Genomic DNA, 25034 nt, shown 5'->3' with positions numbered 1-25034 from the left:
GAGAATAAGTAAGCCATGTTGACATCGTAACCCAGTATTGGTGGGAAGGACTCAATATTGCTGGAAAGTACATTTTATCACAGGGAGAACAATCAGTTATTCTTGGCACTATGAAGTTAATTCAATTCAAAAGGGAGATAAGCATATTTCTCCACCTCTTCTCTATCTGCAGTGTTTTAGGCTTTATGAATTTATCAGTTCATGACATGGTGCAATAACAGTTACTACATATGTTGATTTGAGAGTCTCTGGGACCCTGCTGAGTTGTCTGGAAAATCAGGAATTCGGTTCTCTAACCCAAGAATATTTCCTAGGATGACAAGATGCTACAAAGTCTCTTTTAAACATCAGGGACCTTTTTCCAGATCTACAAATAGAGGATAAAAGTATAATGCTGATAAGTCAGGAAAAAAAAAAGTCACTGGTTACAGAATGTTCTCTTATCTTGGAGATGGTATTCAAAAAACTAAAAACAAGTCCCAATACTTTCCTGTTCCTGTCTTACATTTGTTTTCTTTTTTTCTCTTCTCTGGACCCCAAATTGCTCAACTCACCTAATCAAAGAAGGGAATTTGTTAGAAGGATATGGTGTGTGTTATGGAACCTGAGGGCAGAAATTTTAGCCAGACCCCTGGAGAGACTGGCCCAGCTGGATGACTATTCTGTCTGACTGAGGCCATGTTCTTGCTCCTCTCTGCCTCTCTGCATGTTTGTTTCCTTTCTCCATCACCAGCACACTTCCTGACTCCACCCCCGCTTTCATCTTCTTGTGAGATGACATAGTTCCCCAGCTTCACCTTTATATCTCTTCTCAGTTCAAGCAACCAACAGAGATGAACTAGACCCCAAAACCCACCCCCATATTTTCAAGTCCTATCTGCTGGCCTAGGCCTGTCTTGATTGGGGTCCTCACTTCTGATTTAATTGGCCTGGCCTGGGTCCAGAGTCTGGGGTTTGCTGTCCAACCACACAGGTGGAGGAATCACATTTTCTAAAAGGAGACACCACCAATGGGCCACCTGACTATACTTCTCTATAAACGCCACCAGTATGCATATAAAGTGGAGGAAGTGCTAAATGAGAGAAATATTGAACACTGTTCAGAAAGAAATGTAGATTCCAGTATTTGCTTTCTACCCTTGGAACCAAAACAGACAGAGGATCCAAAAGGATCTGCAGGACTATATCAGGTGACCCTAGAAAGAATGGGTCCCGTAGCTGTCTCCATCTATGATAACCTTGCGGTGACTTACCAAGCTGAATTATCAAATAGCCTTCTAAGCCACCACCTTCCCGGGGATCAGGCCCATACTGCTCAGGGAAAGTTATTACCCAAGTTCAGGTGACTAAATAGCAGCCACAATGCTGCCTTCAGCCTAGTGTGGGTCTTCTACAAAGTGACCAGGAGAGGTCCCTTGTAGAGAAAGAGGATGGGGACAGATTAAGAAAGTCATTTTGTAACTTAGAGTTTGTCCAAGTAGATCTGCCTCTCTCAGTAAATAAGAGTTGGAATAGCCTTAGCATACCTCCTCATTCCATAACATGAGCCCCTCCATTTGTACCTTTTTCTTCCCCATTTGTACTTTTCCTTTCCCATTTGTACCTTCTCCCTGTTTGGAAGCTTTATCATGCATCGGACACAACAGGAGTCCTCTGCCTTTTCTTAACAGGTGCCCTGTTTGTCTGATACCTGCTCATGGAGGCAGGTGTGCCACTCGAGAGCTATGATTTATTCTACCTTTCACTAGAGACCAAATGGGGTGAAGGCTTTCCTGTCCCAAGAGGCGGGGTCCATCAGATGAGCCACAAAGATTTGCTGGTGGTAGGAAAGATTACAAGCAGGAGGAGAAGTCAAATTTCAGGGGTGGCGATGTGTGTGTAGGAAGCAGTAAAGGGTGGGGTTTGGGGGGAGAATAACCAGAAATAGAGAGTGGTGTGATCCAGAGAGGCAATTGGGGAGAGAGCAACTGGGCAGGACCTGTTTTCGCTGATGAGGCAAGGTGAAGTGGTGAGTCAACATTTCTAGGAAATAAGACCATCTATGCATGGATCTCTCGACACAGAATCCATCCTTTTCTCTTAATTTGCTTTTCCCTTATGTGTTAGTAGTTCATTAAGGAGGTGTTCCCAGAATAAACTGGTGTGGGAGTGATAGAAGTGTGATAGGGGAGAAGGGTGTGATTTCCAGAAGGTCCCTCAGATGGCACCTTCAGCCTGATCCCAAAAGGAACTACTGTTCTGTCCTCAGAAGATGTCTCAATTCCAGACCAGGAATTTGGGCTTTTGCACTCGTAAGCCCCTTAGTCATTGGCTAAGCACATCCCCCCATGGGTCCCTAGCTGCTTTTTAATTCAATCCTTAGATCAGAGAGATCTTTCAGCCTGTCTACGAAAAGACCTCCCTGTACAAGTAAGTGCTTAGGTCTTAAAAAACCCTTGACACACATTACATAGTTGTGTCCTATGATAGATCCCTTCATTCGTTCACCAGACTTTCGCTGAATGGCTCTAATGCAGGAGAATTGTGCCAGGCACTGGGGATGTGGAAACAACCCAGGACCGTCTTGTTTGCCAAGGAACTGAGGAGACAAGGAAATCATCAGTTCTTAGAATAATAGAGCTGTACGAGGAGGCTGCCCGTCTAATGATGGAAGGTATAGCTTTGGTGTCCATGGATTAAATTTCCACATATCATCACCAGGGAACTGAAATGTCTCTGTCCTAGATTCTTTTCATGACCTGTCATCATGACTCCTTAGCTATTGCTGAATACACTAACATACTCTTACACTTAGTAGTATATTTAGAAATTCTAAAGTAATAGTGACTTTCGATTTCTTAAGAGTGGCATCTTTCTGCTGGATACTTCTTAGTTGGCCTGGAGTCTCATTCAAAGGGGTAAAGAGATAAAGGCATAGGTACTTAGAGAGCACTTGCTGTAGGTCAGGTCCTCTCCCAGAATATTCCACTTAGTTCTTGCTAAGATTAGATTTGGAAAGTGTTAAGAACTTTTCAGGCTGATTAAAAGAAAGTGTGTGTGCGTGTGGGTGCATGTGTGCGCATGTGCATGTGAGAAAACAATTAATGAAGCCACTTCTGACGCATAGGCAGTGCTTTGCCTGCGGAGGGCTGCTGGATGGCCAGAAAGCTGGGCCAGCAGGGGTCTGCGTCTGACCAGCACGGAGGCACAGGGAATGCCAGCATTCCTCCTGTACCACTCCAATCTCCACTCAGAGGAGAGGAGTCCGAGAGTACAATTTACTGATAGGGCAGTCTACTCCTCCTTGCTTCTGGGCTCCAAAGGAACCTTTGGGGTCACACTGGAGGAAGCACTAGGGAGGTAAAGAGAGCGACTGCTGAAAATCCTGACAGGGTCATAAAAAATAGAGAAAGCAGAAACTTTGCTTTGGATAAGAGACAGAAATTAGGTCACCAAAAGCTGGTCAGCCTTCTTCTGCCCTGCCCCCACCTCCCTCCCCCACCACCGCCACTGTATTTTGGGGTACAAGAGAGATTGTGAAAAACTGTTGCTAAGTGACTTTAATTTTTATATGTATAACCAGCCCTTCAATTTTTTATGAAGAGTTTAATAGTCCCAGCCATGCCAAGAGTAGCCGTGAAGAAAATGCTGACCAACAGGCCCAGGATCCTTGGCCCCTTTCAAACCAAGCCTGAGGGAACTGGATAGGGTTGAATGGGGAGGGGCACCTGAAACTATTATCCTGGACTTGGTGCCCTCAGATCAAATAAAGATGAGTACAGCAAGGGACTAAACAATTGGATTAGTCATGCAGCCTAAATAAGGTCTTTGCCTCTGTCTGTGAGACACAGGAACCCCCGTGTATTGTGGATGAAATCAATCAGAGTCTGGTGGCCTTGTCAGCTGGAGTCAACTCTGGGTCCAAACTTAGACTGTATGTCTAGAGTCTGTGTCTTAATGTAAATTGGCTTATGGCTATGTCTTCCCTGGGGCATAAGCTTCCACCGTCCAGATGGCGGAGTGACCCCAGTGGAAATAAACATATGGTAGGTTCTATCTGTTGTGCATAGGCAAAGAGTAAGCACACTGTTCTAAGAGCCAGTGTGGCTGATGCCACAGACAGTGGACATCTTGGACAAGAGACTACTGGGAAAATGCAACTTTTGGGTAAGAGCTGTTGAGAAATAATGAAGAAGGGACTATAGTCGGCATCCTGGACATTGGCAGAAGGTAGAGAAAGGAGAGGGATATGAGAGGAAGTAGAGAAAAATGAAGGCTTGGGTACATATTGTGCTTTGAAGTTCTTCTAAGGGAGAGTCAACAACAACAGAGACAGGCAGGACAGCTGTTTGTCCCGTGGTTTTTGGTCAGCTTCCATATTCTTTGGAGAGTGATTACCTTAATTTGGATTTCCTTAGGAGAAATCACTAAGGCAAGGATTAAAGTGCGAGTAGTTGGGGTGCCTGGATGGCTCAGTGGGTTAAAGCCTCTGCCTTCGGCTCAGGTCATGATCCCGGGGTTCTGGGATCGAGGCCGGCATTGGGCTGTCTCCTCAGCAGGGAGCCTGCTTCTCTCCCTCTCTCTCTGCCTGCCTCTCTGCCTACCTGTGATCTCTGTCTGTCAAATAAATAAATAAATAATCTAAAAAAAAAAAAAGAAGTGCAAGTAGTTAGTGTAGACAACTCCAGTAGGGGATTGGGGAAGTGTGACAGGAACGCAAGAAGGCAACCAGTTAAGGGTGTTTATCAAGTCAGCCATCAATCACTGTGGTTGACTGGAATTCACTTCCTCTGGGGCAGCAAGTATTGAAAATACTCCCTCAAAATCATTCTACCCAAAGGGCAAGAGAGCTGGAGTATTTATGCACTAAGGGTTTCACTGCTCCTGGGGAGACTCCTTCTAGAATACTTTGTCTGCAGAGCAGCACGGTGGGCTCAGGCAATATGAAAGCCAACTGTGGCAAAGGAAGGCTAGGGCTGCAGTGGGAGGTTGGGCAGATGAACAGAGTGATAAGGCTTAGGGGATGCTGAACATGCACTGATCACACTGCAACTATGATCCCACACCTGCAAGAAATTTACGGTGGAGATGGGATAACGGAGGACAAGCACACATACACATACATGTGTGCATGCAGATTCATATTCACATAAATACATAAATGTACATTTTATTTATTGAGGAAATAATGTCTGATGATGGTTGGAGATTGGCACAGAGAAGTACAGGGAAAGATCATAGTTCTATTATAGAAAAATAAATAGCACTTAAGATTAAATAAAAGTTTGCTTTCTTCCTGTTACTGCTGGTGTTTTCACCCCTAAGGAAATGGGGCATAACGAATGGGAGATCTTGTTCTTACGACTAAACATTATTTGAAGATAAAAATACTAAAAAGGATGATTTGGCAATGTGGAAGTTGCTCTAAACCTACCTGAAACTTGGGATATGTTTTTGTGATAACACTGAAAACTACAAAAAGAGTCGAATCATTCTCATGAACAAGAAGTCACTGTGTTATGCCTATTCTAGTTTTATTAGGGAACTTGCCGCACTGAATTATGAAGAAAAGTATTTATTTATTGGAGCTTTTGTGAGCCATTTGCTGTACAGGGACATCTAATGGATGGTGCACCTTGCTGTTGACAAAGCTCCTGTCCCTAGACAATAAATGAACATAAAACGACATTATCACATTTCGCAGGAGAGAGAAAGTGAGGCAGAGAAGACTTTATAGGGCAGGGTATCTTCAGCTTTTTCCATAGGGACTGTAGAAATCTCCATTCCATTAAGAGACACACAGTTGATTTGATGCCTCATTGCCCTCCTGTGAGGGAGGGAAATTGGACAGTGAGGAGTCATCATGCAGGGGCCTCGGTCAGTGGCTAATGGGGCTTTCCTTGCCATATGGAAAATCAGCTGTCCCATGATATATCCAGATAGATCTACTCCATGTTAAAATCCCCATGCAACCATAGGAGAAATGGAAATGCATAGTAGATTAAAAAAAAAAAAAAAAAACAAACTAAAAACTGGGGCCACAGAAGCTGTGGTTAAGATAATTAAGAACCAAAGGTCTACTTGAGTGACCAAGATCTATGTGAAGTTCAAAGCTGGTGGACAAGCACTGCCCACAAAGATGAATGCCCAGCTCTGGAGTGAGCTTCTCTTAGGTTCATGCTATGCAGTATGTAAGAAAGAACAGGACTTAACCTTGTGAATTGACAATATACAAACAATACAGATGGATAGTTGAGAACTGGGTATTTTGAATGGGGAAGATCTTAGACTTTCTGCAGGTGGGATCTTGAAGAGGCCTCAAGTGGCTAAGAGCAGAATCCTGGAGACTTACTGCTTAGGTTCAAGTCTCAGTTGCACTACTTATTGGCTGTATGACTTTGGGCAGGAGGACACATAACCACTCTGTCCTTCAGTTCCGTTCTCCATAAAATGGGGATGTTCATCACACCTATCTCATAGAGCTTTTTGCAAAATATTTACAATAATGTCTGACACGTAATAAGCCTCGTGTTTTTAAAATAAATACCTAAACCTTAGCGGAAGCACTTTCATTGTGTTCCTTCTTTATCTCAGAACTTAAATGTTCAGAAAATATTTATTGAGCACTCACCCGGACTTGGCATGTTTGGATATGGATAAAAATGAATTTCCAAAGTCTCTGCCTTCCCCAGTGCTCATGGGATGATGCTCCCACCCCACCCCCCCCGCACCCGCCACCTTTTTTAAGAGCTAAATTTTAAGAATACAATAAAACAATAAACTTAAAAATTGTTGGAAATGTAATATAATTTGTCCCCCTACCTATGTGGGAATAAGTTGTCACCCATCACCCCTGAGTACTTTAGAGTTTCCTATGAAAATAAAGACACTCTTCTCCATAAGCACAATCCAAACCCCCAAATAAGGAAGTAACAGTGACATATCACTACATCTGATCCTCAGCCCCCATTCAATGGTCATTCATGATTAGATTTAAGCTGTACCTTTTTGGGAATAACAGAAATGATTCTATGTTCTTTTCATTGTGCCTTATCAAGTAGCACAAAATTTCTTTTTCTTTCTTAGAGAATTTATATGACTGAAAAACACAGCAAGAGAGGGAACACAAGCAGAGGGAAATGGGAGAGGGAGAAGCAGGCTTCCTGTTGAGCAGGGAGCCCAAAATGGGGCTCGATCCCAGGACCCTGGGATCATGACCCAAGCTAAAGGCAGACGCCCAACAATGGAGTTGAGTAGGCACCCCTCTAGTAGCACAAGATTTCAAGTTGTTCTATCCTTTGATGCCTGTGGTCATCACTTGATTAAGATGGTGTCTGCCAGCCTTTCCTACTAGAAAGCGACCATTTACTTCTTTGTAATTCATAAGCACTTTGTGGGGAGGTACTTGGAAACTATGTAAAAATTCTCTTCCTCATCAAGATTCCAATCTGTTTATTTCAGGACGCACTCATTGTTTCCTGTTTTAGTCAATGGGTTGTAATCTGTTGTCATTATAGTCTTTCAGTGTTTAGCTGTCCCTGATTTGGCCAGTGGGAGTCCATTGAAGTTGGCCTCTGTGTCCTTTTGACATTTTTACCTCCCTCTTTGAACTCTGGCTTTCTGGCATGACAAGATAGTCCACTTACTTGTACTTTTCCTGTTCCAGCTCTGAAATCAGGTGTTTCTCCAAGGAGCCCTGGTTTCTTTTTGTGGAAGACGGTAATTAGAGGTGAATATCTAGGGCACGCCTGGGTGGCTCAGTTGGTTAAGTGTCTGCTTTCAGCTCAGTCAAGCTCCACTTTTGGCTCCCAGCTCTGCGGGGGGCTTCTCCCTCTCCCTCTGTGCATTCTTTCTCAAATAAATAGGTAAAATCTTTAAAAAGAAAAAAGAAATGACTATCTAGGGCACACTGGCTGTGTTCATTGTCACTGTAGCGTCACTGCTCCCAGGTCCACCGAGTAGACGGAGCTATATTTCTATATTTCTGTGTATTGAAAACCATTTATTCATACCACTACATCCCTTTCCAGCCCACTAATACACAGCCCCATTCTAGTTTTCTCCATTTCTGCCATCCTTACAATGTTACTAACCTGGTCAGCCCCGCTGTGCGTAACCAAGCTCCCATCTGCAAGGTTCCAGAGGCTCTCTCCGTAGATGCTTAGGCCCTGCCCCCCCGACTGTGTGCGGTGACTCAGCTGTGTGTGCCCCAGCTACACCCCTCTCACCCCACTGGGGCTCTGACTCCCCAGGCCTGGCTGACCCTGCCTGCCTCCACGTGGATATCCTCCTTCACGGGACTGGGCCCCAGTACCCCACACCAGGCTGCCCCTCCTAGGGGGAGACCTTCCTCACCCTGCTCAGTCAGGCTTTCTCTCAGACATTGACAGTGGAACTCAGAGCAGATTTTCAAAGGCTCCTCTTGGGTATATTGAACTGAATTTAAGAAACCAACCTCCTTCTAATCACATGTATTACATTTATTTTTATTTATTTATTAAAAAAAATTTTTTTAAAGATTTTTTTTTTTTTATTTGACAGACAGAGATCACAAGTAGGCAGAGACGCAGGCAGAGAGAGAGGAGGAAGCAGGCTCCCCGTCGAGCAGAAAGCCCGATGTGGGGCTCGATCCCAGAACCTTGGGATCATGACCTGAGCCGAAGGCAGAGGCCTTAACCCACTGAGCCACCCAGGCGCCCCACATCTATTACATTAAAAAAAAATGTAGCTAAGAGTACTAAGATGAAACTTGATTCTCTTCCTTGCCATTCCCCCCTTTTTTTAAAAAGAAGGAGAGAGAGAGGAAGGGGTAGGGAAGGGGAAAGGGAGAGACAGTATCTTATGTAGTGTCCACACCCAGCTTAGAGCCAGAGGTAGGGCTGGATCTCATGACCCTGAGATCATGACCTGAGCCGAAATCAAGAGTTAGACCCTTAAATGACTGAGCCTCCCAGGAGCCCCCTCTCTTGCATTTCAAAACAACTGATAGGATTCCACTGTGAGACCCCAGTAGCTGACTGGTGAAGAAGGAAACGAAGGCCCAGTGTAGCGAGGTTCACACCTGACTCGAGGGAAGGTAAACCCAGGGGATGCACAGGTGGCTGGACCAGGATGAAAGGGGCATACTCTTCTCTGTCTTTATTTTCTGAGTTTTGATCTTGACTCCAGAGCCAGATATCCTGATTAGGGGATAAATGAAGATTGGGAAATAGCCAAGGGTTCAGAAAAGGGCAACTGACGGAAGAGCCTTCTGGTAGACCAGGAGACTTCAGGGGAAAAAAAAAATTAATCCAATTTTATGTAAGTGAATTTCCTCTCAACCCAGAACAGCAGGAAATGTACTCTCCCAGGAAACATGGTGTTGAAGATCTCATTTTCGAGTTATCACTTCTCCCATACTAGAAAAACAATTTTACTTCAAAGGCATAGACTAGGGCGATGTGTGTGTGGGATTTGAACAACTGGCTGGTACTTGGCTCCTTTCAGGTGGAAGCCCCTTGAGGGGTGGAGAACAGCCCTTCTAGGGAGCAGAGCTTCACTGGGCCCCTGCCTGCTGGGCTGGAAGGCCTTGTGATGGAGGAAGGGAGGGGCATTCTCCACTGTAGGAAGCAAATTGTTCTGTTTTATCTTCTTCTTAACTGTGTGTATGCCTGGGTGGGAAGGCAAAGGAAGCAGACCCTTCCTCCTCCCTACCCCTCTCTTCCTCAGTCTGAAACTCTAGAAGATTCCCTTAGACCAAGTCATGTCCCAGGTATTTGTTAGAGTTCCAACTAAGGAAGATTCTCTAATTTACTCCAGGTCTTGTCAGTACAGCAAACTCTAATGTTCCACAAGGAATCAGGGAAATGCTACTTTGAGAAGTGCTAATTTTTATTGGGCATGACTTAACTCAAACTGCATCCCTGTTTTTTTTTTTTTCTTTTTAAGAAGAATCACTTCAAAATGATTAATGATGCCTGAAGCCACCAGTCTTGCTTCCTGCGGTGAAATGCAGAACTTTTGTGCATGTCTGGGTTTGTAGGAGGGTGTGCTCCAAACTCCATCAACAGATAGTTTCCCATACTGCCCAGACAGTTGGGTCTTTGTTCAGAAAAGCTGACTCTCTGGAGGAAATGTGCTACAGAATGGGACCATATCCCCTGCAGGGAGGGAAGGCTTTGCTCCAGTTACGGAAGGGAAGTGAAATCCTTTACTTCTTAATGTGCCAGAACTAGATAGTTGCTGGGTTAGCTGGAGCTTAATCCACCCCCCTGCCTTTTTTTGGTGGGAGCTAAGAACAATGAGGAAGGTGTCTTTGTAAACAGGTGGGATTACTGAAGGATTACAATAGAGGAATAGGTAAAACCAAAAGCCACCACCTCACTGGGAGGCAGCCCTCCCTACTGGACCTCTAGGCTGAACTGGGGGAACAAATTCCCAAGAGGGCACCCTGCGCCTCCAGCCCATTTCTCAGGAGCGGCTTACTCAGGCTCTCATCCTTTCTTCACTGAGGACCCAGAAAGGGAAGAAAGTGGGCAGGTGTATGGCAGCCATATTTGACATCTTTGTGAATCCTGTCTGGAAGAGTATGGATGATCTTTGTTTCTGAAAACTAGAAGTAAATAGTGAATACTGTTGATAGGATGTTTTACAGAAATTTGGAAGTCTAACATCTTGTCATGCAAATCCCTGTACCCCTATGCTATCCTTTATAGCACTGTTCTGGAAAATGCAATTTGGTGAAGTGAAAAGAAAAAAAAAATCCCCTTTTTGGAGCTTAGAGTAACTTCTACCACAGTCCCTTCTTTGAATGAAGGGATATAGAGAGGAGCTGAACCTTCCATTCAGAAGGGCAGCTGCGTGGGCTAAGGGATGAGCTTTGGAGCCACAAGGTAAGGAAGTGGGAAGGGATCCCAGGGGAGCTCTGAATGTTAGGGGAGGGGTGAGTGGGAATGTGTGTGCACGTGTGAATGCACCCACGCATGTGCAAACCTTCTCCCTTCTGAACACACTCATGCCCATAGGTCTGTTTCCTGGGGCCCCACAACATTTCCCCACAGACAGGGGGATTTGGAAGAACAACAGAGGATCACTGCAAGGAAATGTGAAAGCAGGAAGTACTGCTGTGTGGCTATCTTCTATTAGAAAAGTCAGGTGTAAGAAAACACAACAAAGCCAAAACAACAACAACAAAAAACCTCCCCTAAACTAAAAGCTCATACTGGCTCCTTCTGAGCTAGCTGATCTTAGGTTACATTGTGTAAACCAGGCTCTCATTTTGCAGAACTATCTTAGCATCAGCTGTGTTAGAAATTGTAAGTAATTTTGGGCAGTGTGCCCAAAGTGTTGGAGCCAGGAAGACTGATCTTTATGTTAACAGGCAGAGAACCTGCCTGAGAAATCTGGGACCGCAGGTTTTCTTCCCACGACGCCTTCTCCATGTGAATTAATCTATTAGCTGGTACGTGTGTCAGTTTATTTAGGAGCATGTGTGCTGACAATTGGCTTCTGACGGTAAAATGTGGTCTTCGGGGAGAAAATGATTAATTGCCTGCTTTAACGTGTGTGTGTGTGTGTGTGTGTGTGTTTGATGACAGTCACTATTAGTATGTGTGTCTACAAAACTAAAAGGCAAACTAAAGTCACATAATCCTTAAGAAACTAGAAGGTGTGAATAAGTAAAAAGACTCTTGATGCTGTTTGGACATTTATGCCCCTCTTGATGGAGAGAGAAGCAAGGAAATCTCATTTCTTAATGCATTATTTCCAAATACACAACAGGAGGCAATTCACAGCACAAAAAAATTCCAGCCCCTGTGTTTTCAATATTATGATGAAATGTACCTTCTTGAAAAGAAACTGAGGGTTGTGGACCTCTCAAGTAGGTGTTTACTGTAATAAACATCTTTTTGTCTATGCCTGTGTTTGACTTCTAAAATACTGTTAAGTGATCGTGAACTCTCCATCCAACATGGTAAGAATGTAGAGGGCCCTTGCGGAAATCCAGAATGACAGACTAGCTCATCTAATTTCCAGAACAGAAAATCTAGGCCAATTACAGTTTATGAACTCTTTATCTTCCCAAATAAGGGTAGTGAAATAAAGGAAAATGACCACTGTTTCATTAGAGGAAAGGGCATCTTAATATAGAAGGCAGAAATACAAGATTTCCTGAGCTGAAGGAATGTAATGTGATCAGAAGCTCCCTGTACTGCCTTCATCTTGCTCCTTCTGCCTTGGTGGACATTTGGGAAAACTTTTTCATTAGGCTTTATTTTTACTTATTTTTAAAACTTTCGTTTTTGTAAATGTGGGAGGCAGCACCTCGGAGGCTTCTAACACTGCATTAGAAATAGATAGAGTAGTGCTGCTCAGAGGGAATTAAAGGGAAGAGAAGTAGGAGCAGGCTGGCCAGTTTGGAAGCCAGCCTGCTCAGGAGGGAGGAGAACAAAGCCCACTGAGCATCTAAGGCCTTCTGCTAAGTGCATAGGCAATTACCTCCTGTAATTACTAGCTTCCAGAGCCTGGTGAGGAGGCGGCTTATTTCAATTCACATATGTTCCTGGGCTGTCTACACAGGGGTTCCGGAGAGTGGCGAGGGCTGGAACCTTTATGGAGTTGGCAGGGTGAGACTTGGAAAAGAGAATGATGCTCAGACAAAGGGGGTGTATGGGAAGCCAGAAACATGGGGAGGAAATGGAAGTCTTAAACTCAGAGGGCGGGGTGGGGGTGGGACGCAGAAGGAAGGAACCCAAAAGCATCAGACATGCCTGCTGTCGAGGGGCAGGTAACTGGAACATGGAGCAGCCAGTATTTATTGTGTGTATTGACTAGATGATGGCAAACTCACCCAGCACCAGTGAAACCATCCAGGTGGGACCAGAAATCTGTTTGCAGAGGAGGAGAAGGGTGGAGACTGGGTGATGAGAGGTCTAGGGAGCAGGGAAGCTGAGATGCAGAGGGTAGATAGCAGTTCCAGAAGGTAGCAGAGGGAGAGTTGGGTTTTCTTTTTTTGGTGGAAAGACTTGAGCTTTCTTTCAGTTGCCCAAGAAACATTCATTGGGTGTCTACTAAGTACTGAGGATTGTGTTAAGTGCTAGAGACTTAAAGATAAAAGGAGCAGTCTCTGCTCCTGAAGAGCTCTCAGTCTGAGAACTTAGTGAGGGCGACAGAAAGTACACAGATAATGCTCACGTTGTATGCTAAGAGCTCTGGGGGAGGAAAGGTCAAGGGCCTTGCCACACAGGGCAAGAAGTGTTCATCTTTACTGGGGAGAGGCAGGGGTTGGCAAGAGCATCACAGGGGCTGAGGCTGACCTGGGCTTTGAAGGGTGATTAGGAGTTCTCCAGGCAAGGAATGGAGGAACGGGTAGCAGGCAGAGGAAACAGATGCAAAGGCATGGAGTGAGCTTAGTGAGTAGTGCGCCTGTAGTGGAGAGCACAAGGAGTGTAGCGTTGAGGCAGAAGGCAACGTATGAGTTTCCTACTATGCTGAAGATTTTGGATTCTAATGTGTGAGTAGATCAAGGGGAAGCAGCCCATTGAAGAAAGATGAGGGGATGATCACTGAGGGGGAAGGAAGAGAAGCTGAGTGAAGGTAAGGGTGATTTTGAGGTGGTGAGGAGGAATGTCAAGGTTGTGGGTGGGGCTGGCCTTTATTTCCTCCACAGGGTAGTTGCTTTGGCCATCTGGCTCTGAGGGGAAGACTGTTGTGGGGGGGTGTCTGGCAGAGTTGCTCTGGGGAATTCTAGAGGGAAACAAAAGGATTACCATATTGTGATTATTTGAGATTCACAAAGACTTTCATCAGATATGTAACTGATTCTCACTGACACCATTGCCCCTACATCTGTTGTTCACTTTTAAATGAAGTGTGATCTTCCTTTCCAATATCCATTTTCTGCAAAGATATCAAGTGCCAGATGCCTGGCCCTCCTGAATGAGAGCCAAGGTATAATGATTACATATTCTGTCTTCTTGTTGCAACTTGTTTATATTTCACAGAATCAAACATCAACCAACAGGAAGGACTCTTTATGGAACACGAATTATTGCTATTGATGGGAAGTTCTCAATGAAGAGGAAAATCAGGACAAGGATGTAAACCCAGTGTTAATTTGAAAGTGAATTCCCACCAAATTTTTTATCTCACAGGGGGAAAGGACATAGACAAGATAGTGTGGCTAGTATGAAGAGCACTGGGTCTGGAGTCCAGAGGCTGAGGTTTTTGCCAGGTTTTAACATAAACTGTGTGACTGTGGGCAAAGTTTATTCTTGGTTCGATTTTTCTCCCCAACCACCCCCAGCACAATAGCAGAATTCATAAATATATTAGAAACTTAAGACTTTCAGCTTATGATTTTATAGGTACAAATCAACGATAGGAAATCATTCTAAATTGCATTTTTGTGCCTAATTTATACAAAATTGGCTAATGTGTGTTTTATCAGTTCGCAAAAAATGAAGTCTTCTCTGGGGATTCACTGGTTTCTATTTTAAGGGAAAAGGTGAGAAGAGAGCCAAAAATGGCAAAACCAGCATGGGGAGAACTGGCGTGACTCATCTAGGAGCAGGTTGGAGAAACTTTAGGTGGTAACAGCAGCATAGGTTTTGCAGATTTCTAATGTTTGCTGATGTTATCCACAAAGATTTTAACATGTTATTTACATAATTTGTGGCAAGTTTTCAAGTAGAAGAATATTTCCAAGTTCTTTGGGTCAAGAAGAAAGGAGGTTAGTCTTTTCACAAGAATAATGCTGATAGGACCCACTCATGCAAAGGGCTTTGTTTTTTAGGAATTAACTCGGTGGTAGGCAGAATCAGGTCCCCTGGCCTCCAAAAGAGACCAGTCCTAATCCCTGGATTAGGTGAATGTGTGGGCCAAGGGACTTTGCAGAGGTGACTGAGTTAAGGATCTGAGATTAGAGATTATCCTGGATTGCCCAGGTGTGCTCCATGTCATCGCAGGTCCTTATTGCAGAAAGGCAGGAGGTTCAGAGTCAGAGTCAGAGAAGAGGAGATGTTAGGACAGAAGCACAGGGCAGAAGGATGCCATTCTTGGAAGTGGGCCCTGAGCCCCTGAGCCAGAGAGGCAGATGGCCTCCAGAAACTGAGAAAGGCAAGGAATGGATTCTCCGCTAGAGCCTCTAGAAAGATCACAGCCCTGCTGACACCTGGATTTTAGCCCCTCAGGCCCTTTTTGGATTTCTGATCTCTGGCATGCTAAGACAATCAAGTTGCATTGTTTTAAGCTGCTACATTTGTGGTAGCTTGTTACAGTAGCAATAGGAAACTAACAGGAAGTTGGCCAGTGGTTCTATCCTCTTGGGTTAAAACTCCTACATGCCCTTTATTCACCCCGAATTCCTTTCTGTCATAGCCCTGGTCACTTGCTTGTAATTGCCTTTTTAATTATTTGTCTCCTCATTAGAGATGAGCTTTCTGAGGGCAGGGAATCGTCCTACTTGCTTTGTGTCTCCGCTGTTGGATACAGCGCCCACCATGGGGTAAGAACACAACCACTAGTTGAGTCAACTGGTGAGATCAGTGCCAGGTAGGGAATTTTCAAATGGATCCAAAGGGTGGGATGGATCAAAGGAAGTAGATCTGCCATTTCTGGCTTGGTAAGATCTGGGTGTTTCCCTTCAGCGGTAGCAACGGAAGGTAAAAATGGGTTGGGAGGGAATGTGAGGAAGTGTCTTTTTATCCCCAGACTCCTTGGTTCTGGCCATTTTCTTGCCTGACCACTGTGGCCTGCTCAAGTCCAGCATGAATAGTTGACTTATGTGGGTGACTGAACCTGAGTGGGCTGTGAGGCCTTCTGAGGTGACCCAGCCAAGAAAGATCTTTTGTCACATCTTGTTTAACTCACATAGCCTGATTATTTGTTGGAAGTGGTATATAATCCCTATGTGTATGTGTTCCTCTTTGATGCTCTGTGCTGGGTCTTTTAGGGTTAGTCCTTTTGGAGACTGCCCTTAATTTCTGCTCTTAGGCCTGGGCTTTAGCACAGCCTTTGGATCTTTTCTGACCTCTGGAGGAAGGAGAATGTTTTCCATTTGCATCCCAGTCACACCTTTGAGATTTTGGCTGAGCTCCTCTGAGAGTTGTCTTCTCCATGGCTAGGGTCTCACCAGGGATTTTGCTTACTATCTTCCTCTGCATGGGACAACGCTTGAGAAGGTGCATGTAAATTCCATACTTTTGGTGATTCTAAATCTGCCAATCTTGGATTCCTGTACCTCCAGATGCCACGGAGGGCCTGTTCCCCACTCCTGCCCTAATCCCATTTCTCTTCCATTTGGGAGCCACCCTCTTTGCTCCTCTTTTTTTCCTGTCTCTGTCCTGGATGACTTTATCACTCTATTCAGCTTTTTCTAGCATTTTCCCTTTTAGCACCAACCACCCAGGTGGTCCACCTGAGATTTACTGATCTACCCAGCCTGGTCTTCCTTCTTCCTGCTACCAAGTGACTGTTTGGGAGGTTATACTGTATACTTTCATGGTGAAGACAGTTTCAGTCTTCCCCAAAGAAGTCCCTAGGGGGTTAAAATTTTATCACATTTACAAGTAAAAGTGAACTTGGTGACTGCGGCAACTAGTTGGAGCTGTGCTGGGGAACCCGGATTTGGCAATTCATGCACATGCATTATAGAACACTTCTGTCCCGGCTCCCTTACTTCACATTGAAAGTATGTGACCTCCAGGTAGCCGGTGCTCTGAAAGAGAGCTTTGACTGAAACAAAGCAAGCAGTCTGATGCCTCTTGGTTTAGGTCATTTTTGTGGCTGTCATGTGGAACCTCTGAAAGAGAAATACCATCAGCTTACCCCCTAGGAATGGGAGCTTGCTGTATGGAAGGCATACACACAGATTTAATGGTTAGATGCCCTGAGGACCTGGTGGGCTTGTCGGGTGATAGCCAGCAAGTTTGAGCCAGCATATGCTGGAATGGTCATGGTATGCAGGGGTCGCCATCATAGCTGCTCAACCTTCCCAGGGCAACCTGGCTTGCACTACTTTTCATAAGGGTATAGGCATGGTGAGAATGGAAGCACCTCTTTAATGCAGTTTAAAATAAAAATATCATAAAATATGTTTCAGAAACCCCAACAAATTCTGCATTTTGCCCTAGTGATTCATTCAGAACAGATTTGAAATATCCAAAGTAACTATTTTGTACTGTTCTTCCTTCCTTTCTCCCTCCTTCCATACTTCCCTTCTTTTTCTCCTTTTTTTCTCTTTGCTTTGTTTTGTAATGCATACACCCTGAGTACTGCTTTGTCTGCCTCTTGTGTCATCCAATGTTGACAAAACACAATGCCAGATACAATTATCTGTCCTACTTTGCTGTCCTGTCTTGAGGTGAGGACTAGAGGTAGCTACAATAATATGGAATGGGAGATGTAGAAAGTGCTGGAAGGAATTGGCCAAGTGGCTGGTAAGATTTATTTGAAAATAGAGAAGACAGGATGGGGGTTGAAGCAGGGTTTTCTTTTCCTGTCAATGCTTCTTCTCAACTTCTGCACACCAAAGCCCTTCCTAGAAAGAAATGGATGGCCCCAAAGGAGAACAGTGTTTATTCTTTCTCCTTGAGATAGCTGGATGGCCTAGGTGGGAACTGGGCTTTGTGCTTCTACCTGGAGGATACCTTGCCTCTGAAGAGTCAGTGGATCCAATTGAGGCCAGAAGGTTGGGACAAAGGGAGCTCCCTCTTCAAGGTTTTTGTTAACACTTCCCAGAGAGACAGGAAGAAGGTTGTCCAGTTTCTTTCTAGGTTATCCATCTGACTCAGACTGGCAAAATAGTGAAAGGGGTAGACATGCCATCCCTCAGTGAAGATGACATTGGATTGGCCCTTTCTTAATGACCCAAGTGGAGGTTTTGGTTTGGGTGATGAAAAACTCTTCTAGAAGCATTTGAAATGTTGCTCAATATCAGCAGGAGTAATCATCATTACAGCTAATAGTCCAGCTAAGTGCTCTTTCTGCATCATCTCATTTCAGCTGTAGGACGCATTCCTGTTTTCTTTCCAAACATGTAAGATAGGTACTATCATTATCCACAATACACATGGTATCTCCATTTTACGTATTGAAACTAATAAGTGATTTGCCTATGGACAGTTTGGACTAAGGTAGATTTTCATTTTAAGTATATTTATTGCCTCCTTTTACTCTTTTCAACACTGTTGATTCTTGTATTTTGCTAAGAAATAACGAGATCCATCATGTATGTCAAGAAACAAAGTGAAGTCTTGTCTGAAAGCTATCTCTGGGAATTTGTTGCAGATGGGAGAGCAGAGCTAGCTTGTCTGAGTCAAACTTATTGCCAGTTACAGCAGGAAGTACTTCCTATTGTCTGGCATAAAACAAGCTTGATTTAATTTTATTGGGATGTGGGGTGACCATGAAAAAGAAACAATTTAAGTGTGGTTTTCTGGAGGTGGTAGGGAGATAATAAAGTTTTTTTTTTTTTTTTTTTCTGAATGAGGTTTTAGCTTGGGCAATAACAGAAGTTGTACAGTTTTGAATTCTGAATAAAAGGAAAAGCCAGTATTACAGTGTTAACTAAGGACACAGACCTACCAGTGAGGCAGACAGTGGCAGATGGTAGCCACCAGCTGGAGAGCAACCAGCTTAGAGCCCCAGGGGGAAGTGAACCCCTCTGTAAGCACTCTCTGGCTATGCTGGTGATCTTCTGCTACCTTCCCTTATTCTTCCGTTCTGCTCTGTGTCCTGGGAGCCTGCTCTTGAAGACTGCTCCTTCTGAGCTCTTTTGTACTCCATCTTCCACTTGGGTTTGGTCAAGAGTGAGAGGAGAGGCTGGGATATTTACTTTTTGCTCTCTCCCTGCTTCGGGGAGGTCTCCAGAAGTGGCTACTTCCTCTTGGAAGTCATCTCCACCAGGAAGCTTCTCCTCAATGGTTCTAGCACAAAATGGGTTCAAGTATCACCACTTCACTTGCATGTTCCCTCAGCCCCCAGGGTTGTAATAGCAATAGCTGTTGCTTCTCCAAAGATTCCTCTTCATCCCTGAGAGTTCTGTCTGGCCACACCCACCTAGGAGGCCCCTTCATCATACCTCTCCTTTTGCTCAACCCAAGGTGGTTGATGTCTATTTATTGGCAGGACATTTACTAATACATCACAAATGATGGTGCTTCTAAAATGGAATGTTCATTAGAGTCACCTGGAATCTGGTTCAGATGATTCTGATTCAGTAGATCTGGGGTGGGGTCCAAGAGTTGGCATCTCTAACTAGTTCCCAGATGATGTTGAAGCTGCTGGTTGGGGACTATGCTTTCAGGAGGAGGAAACACAAGCACTTCCCTCATTAACTATACTGTCATTGTTGTTGGCAAATATGACCCAAGAGAGGAAAATACTCTCACTACAAAACCCAGTAAATGTATGCTTCCACTTATCGTGAGAGTCAGACATGGGTTGATGTAAAAACAAAAGACATTTTGCTTTTCAGGTTTGGCTCCCTGCCATCTGCCTCCATATGTGTGTGTGTGTGTGTGTGTGTGTATGTGTGTGTGTGTGTGTGCGTGCACGCATGTGTTTTATACTTAGGCAACTGAAGGATTTTTAGAGCCCCCTGATTACTGAATGGCTGTGGGTCATGTCCTAAAATCTGAGTCCAGATTCTGGGACAGGTAGAGGAGCATGGAGGTATAGTATAACAGCTTGTTTTCTCAGACCTGAGACTGGCAAACTAGGGCCCTAACACCAAATCCAACACACCACCTAGATTTGGAGATGAAGCCTTATTGGAACACAGACATACTCATTTGCTTCTGTATTACCTATGGCTGCTTTTACCCAATAATGGCACTGTTGAGTTGACACTACAGAGACCTTATGGCCACATAGCTGAAAGTGTTGACTGTCTGGCTCTTCACAGAAAAATCTGCTGATTCCTGCTTTAGATGATCATATAGAATTTCTCAGGAATTTCATTCCTTGAGCAAAATGAATCTTAAGAATCATCTTGTCTCATTACAGATGGGGAAATGAATACCCACATCCTCATCCATATTCTACATGGATAGCCAGCTAGCTTCAATCTGTGGCTTTAAAAAGACGCATGGGAAAAACGGGAAAGAATCTGGAGAAGAAAAAACTATTAGACGTTCTTTGAGGAAAGCTGAACTCTAATGTTAGAAGTTGAAAAGGTAAAGGTGGGACAATATCTCTAGGTTAGCAGAAAGTAAGCTGAATTTTTACTCTCTATTTCCACATAGGGAAGGCTTTCCCACCTGCACGTGGGGCAGATGTCAAAATTACATGTCCAGGGGAGGTCAGCGCCTGGATCTTTAAAATGAGGTTGGGATAGCTGCTGCAAATGAACTAGGCTGAGACTGATGGGCTTTCTGAGACCATGCCTGAACCTTGTCATTCATTTATTCACTACTGAAGAGTCAGGAGGAAGGCAGGGACCCCAGGCAGGGCTAGGGCAATTTTGTAATTTTGTATGCTGTCCTTGGTGTGCGTGTGTGTGTGCGTGTGTGTGCTCATCCACGCGGGAGGTCCATGTGCGTGCGCGTGCGCGCGCGCACACACACACACACAGAGGGCCACACCCACACGTGTACAGTATTCTGTTCTATCTCTGGCCATACTGGAATGCATCTCGAGGCTATCCAGCTGCCCAGCACTGCTGTAAGCCTTTGTCATCTGGGCTGAAGTATCCCTTCAAGCTTACTGACTCTTAGAGCAGAGTGAGGGAGCCATCATCTTAGCCTCTTTAAAAATGTCTTCAGCGATCATTTGGAGCCCCTGTGGATTTGAAGAGCACTAATGTCCTTTTGATTTGAGAACGGAAACAAAAGGTGCAGAATTTGGATTTGTCACAGTACATGTCATGGCCTAATATTGTCATTGCTCATGGGAAAGTCTGCTACAAAATTATTGGGTAGTTTTTTTGTGGAGGATCTTTCTGTGGGATCCTCGAAGCTGCCAGCAGCCTCACTGCTCTCTAGGCTACATAGAGAATGCACAGGTCTCCTACAGTAAGTCTGAGCTTCGAAGGGGTAAGAACTATGTATTCTTTCATTTCCATATTTCCAGTGCCTCAGGCAGTCTTGCACATTGTAGGTGCAGGCTAAGTGTTTATTGCTTGCTGGGGGGGGGGGCGGGGGGAGAGTAGCAGGTATGCATTCCATCTTTGTGGCGAGCCGCCCAGCACCGACAATTAAGCGGTGCGATAACAAGGATTGGCTCTGAGATAATGTGCCTCCCAGTTGAGGCACTTCTGCCCTTTTCTCTGCATAGCAAGGTCATCCTAGTTTAGATCTGCTGACAGGTGGGAATTGCATAAGCAGCACATACTGTCCGTTCACACTGATGTCTTGACAATAAGGCTGGAATTTATATTGAGCCTTTCATCTTTGAAGTTCAATGTTCTAACTCTAATCTTTATAACTTCCTTGTGAAGTTGGAGAGTTTAATTTAGTTTTTTTCTGGTAGTGGGGGAATGTGAGGGAGACTCAGGTTGAAGGACCTGCTCAGGAACTCTGAATGGGTCAAGGCCAAGGTGGGAACAGAGCTGGACATTTTGTGGTTCGTTTTGTAGCGGGGCATTTTGTAGTCTTTATTTTCTTTTTTGTAATGAAAAATTGGGTAAATGCAGCATGCCTTTTTAAAAAAATTATTTTTTAGTTTTATTTCTAGTATACTTAACATAATGTTATATTAGGACAGAGAGACTTGCAATGTTTTTCTTCTACTGTTCTCCAAATATGTTTAGAGTCACAGAGACAGAAATCAAAGAAATTGTGAAGTCTATATTTTTAAAAGTCTCATTTAGAGTGCTTATAAGGTCTTTGGTCCAACTGCTGGATTTAATTTGGAGCTTAGAGTATAGTCATCATCCCAACTTTCCCCTCAGCCTGGCTTTCCTTCCCAGCTTCCCATCTGATCTTCTTCCCTTAAAGTAACTATTAAAATGTCTCTGTTACAACTCATAGGCTTATGATGCCTTGGTGATTACTAGCCAAACTTAGGGCTTTAGGCAGATTACCTTCTCTCTGATCCTAACACAGACCCTCAAGTTTGACTCAGCAGCTACTGTTGAAAACTCAAGACTTTATAATTAAAACATGATGATTATTTGGAGGACATTGTAGAACTGCGATACAATTTAAACATCAGTCTCTGTAAATATTGAGACCTGAGGTGGTCTCATTACAGAGCAGATGTAATAATACATGTAAGCTGAACAAGCACTACCCGCTTCTCAACATGACACTTAATCCATAGAACATCTCTTGTAGAGAATGAAACAGTCGGACTTGAGCTTTGCAGCAGGTACACACGGGAAGCTATAGGACTTGGCCAGAAGCAATGATTGAACTGGACATTCCGGAAAAGGCCCTTCCTTCAGACACATAAGTCTCATTGCACTATGGCTCAAGTTTGCTCTCTTTCACCGTTACTGAATAAAACCTAAGAAAATTGATTTTAACTTTAACAATTTATATCTGATGCCAAATAAAAATGCAGTTAACTTACATCAGAATGAATCTGTTTTGTCAGCTTTTTTGGTGAAAACAGAGCAGAAGGCCACTTATACTGGGTGACTGCTGAGATGTGGCAGCTTCTCCCATCCCGCCCCTCACGATCCTTACCATTCCTGTAACAGTTAAAGGCAGTGGTTTGAGCTAAGACTTTGCTACCAAAATGCATCTTATTCAATTACCTAGAGTAACAATATGGCCTGAAAATATAAGCCAGGACTCACCAAAGCCATACCATCTGTCTAACAGACAGGATTTCCTTCTCTGGTGACCTCAGTGCTGGGTTGTCGCTGTGACATGTAAGCATTTTAAGATGAAGTCAATTATTTTTACCCTTTGCTAACTCATTGAATGGCATTCCTTCCCTTCAAAAATTCTCATTCAACAGCATTTAAATTAGTAGAGAGAAGATTGAAACAGATTCTGCAGAAACTATGGCATGTATTGAATCAAGATATACTAAGTATGGGGCACTTGGGTAGCTCAGTCTGTTAGGCATCTGACTCTTGGTTTCGGCTCAGGTCATGATCTCGGGGGTCTGGGATGGAGCCCCAGGCTCTATACTCAGTGGGGAGTCTGCTTAAGACTCTCTCTCTCCTGGAAACAAACTGAGGGTAACTGAAGGGAAGGGCGGGTGAGGGAATGAGATGGCTGGGTGATGGGCACTGGGGAATGTATGTGTTGTGGTAAGCGCTGGGTGTTGTGTAAGACTGATGAATCACAGACCTGTACCCCTGAAACAAATATATTATATGTTAATTTAAAGAAAAAAAGATTCTTTCTCCCCCTCTGCTCACTTGTTCCTTCTCTAAAGAAAATCAATAGATAAGTGAAAGCTTTAAAAAATATATACTAAATATGCTAGGTTCTAGATTAGTAATAGGTGATTATTGCCTGTATTGGAAAAAAGATGAAAATTTGAGACTGTCTACATGTATTTCTACCTGAAGATTCTTTTTTTTTTTAATTAAAGATTTTATTTATTTATTTGACCAAAAGAGACACAGTGAGAAAGGCAACACAAGCAGGGAGCCTAAGAGAGGGAAGGCAGGCTTCCTGCTGAGCAGGGAGCCCCATGCAGGGTTCGATCCCAGGACGCTGGGATCATGACCTGAGCTGAAGGCAAATGCTTAACGACTGAGCCACCCAGGCACCCCTCTACCTGAAGATTCTTTAAAATACAATGCTTTTTTTTTTTTTTTAAGAGAATGTGACTAAGATGGTCTTACTGGACATAAAATGACCACGAAGACAGAATTCTGTAAGATGCTGACCTTAAGAAATAAAACATTTCTTAAATTATTCATCATTTTATGCTGAGTCCATTGCTTTAAATGTTCATTTCTTAAAAAAGATTTTATTCATTTATTTGTCAGAGAGAGAGAGCATGCACAAACAGGAAGAGTGGCAGGCAGAGGCGGAGAGAGAAGCAGGCTCCCCGTGGAGCAAGGAGCCCAATGCGGGACTCAATCCCAGGACCCTGGGATCATGGCCAGAGCTGAAGGCAGCAGCTTAACCGACTGAGCCACCCAGGTGTCCCTAAATGTTCATTTTTTTTAATATCAAGAAAAATCTGTTCACATTAATAATTTCTGACCATACAATGAAAGTAATAACACCAGCTAATACCCAAAGTGTTGTTCGAAGAACTTTACATTTACCCCAGTTACTCTCCATGACAATCCCACAAAGAAGGTAATGCTGCCATCCTAAGTTTGCAGATAAGGCAACTGAGGCTCAGACTCAGTGGTGAGTTCATCAACTAGCATGTGGGGAAGTCAGGATTAGAAGTTGGACACCCCAGCTCGAGAGCATTAACTGATATTCATGGTGATCACCTCAGCAAACCCTAAGGAGGCGGCATTTGGTCCAGTGGTGAGGTGGGCAGTGTTGAAGATAGGTTACACGGTAACTGGAAAATGTAAGGAAGAAATTCTCACTGAGGAAAATCAAACAAAAAATGGTCTTTGAGGGTAAAGTATTTATGGTAAGAATAATGACTTACAGTCAGAGACTGTGTTTTGACTTAAGTCTATCATGTGCTATCCATGACCGGTTTTAGATTCTGCTCTTAAATCTGGGTTTGACAAGGGGAGAGGGAAGAAGGAAGAAGAATGGGCACTGGGAGAATGATGAAGGCAGTAGTGTCATGGTTTCCTATCATTCAAAGACCTTTTCTAGACCCGGGCCTGAAACTCTGTTTTAATATACCTAAGATGCATCTGAGTACATGTTTCTACCTTTATGTGCCATATAGGTGTTGGAGAGGATTGCAAATTCTCACATACCGTACATCTCTAATGTAATGATTACAGCATCCAAGGTGAGTTGTAATCATTTATTAAGAGCTTATTTTAAATCATCCCTTTTTAAAAATGCACAGAGAGATTTTTCAAAGGGAGAAACTACCCTGGTATATTAGCTGGGTAGAATTTGAAACTGAGCCCAGTTGACTTCTTGCTGCTTAGGTCTTATCTCTCAGAGTCAGGGATGAAAGACAGAAAGACCAATCTCCTCCCTGTTTGTTTATTTCTTGGCCTTCTTGTCCTGTCTGAT

At 43.9% G+C, this 25034-nt stretch overlaps 2 long non-coding RNA genes across 2 annotated transcripts in view; one reads left to right on the top strand and one right to left on the bottom strand.

Moving 5' to 3' along the window:
• The window catches only part of LOC125100334 (uncharacterized), a 38692-nt gene extending 34984 nt beyond the window's left edge, over positions 1-3708 (top strand). The window contains exon 3 of the long non-coding RNA XR_007127504.1: positions 3593-3708. This is a non-coding gene — a long non-coding RNA (uncharacterized LOC125100334). The remainder of the gene's footprint in view (positions 1-3592) is intronic.
• Positions 1-25034, bottom strand: part of LOC125100332 (uncharacterized) — a 354931-nt gene that overhangs the window by 19163 nt on the left and 310734 nt on the right. The gene's annotated exons all lie outside the window — the stretch shown is intronic.

The sequence above is a fragment of the Lutra lutra genome, chromosome 5, assembly GCF_902655055.1.
Source record: "Lutra lutra chromosome 5, mLutLut1.2, whole genome shotgun sequence".
NCBI lineage: Eukaryota > Metazoa > Chordata > Mammalia > Carnivora > Mustelidae > Lutra > Lutra lutra.
The sequence above is the reverse complement of the archived record's forward strand: the minus strand, read 5'-3'. Positions and strand labels throughout refer to the sequence as shown.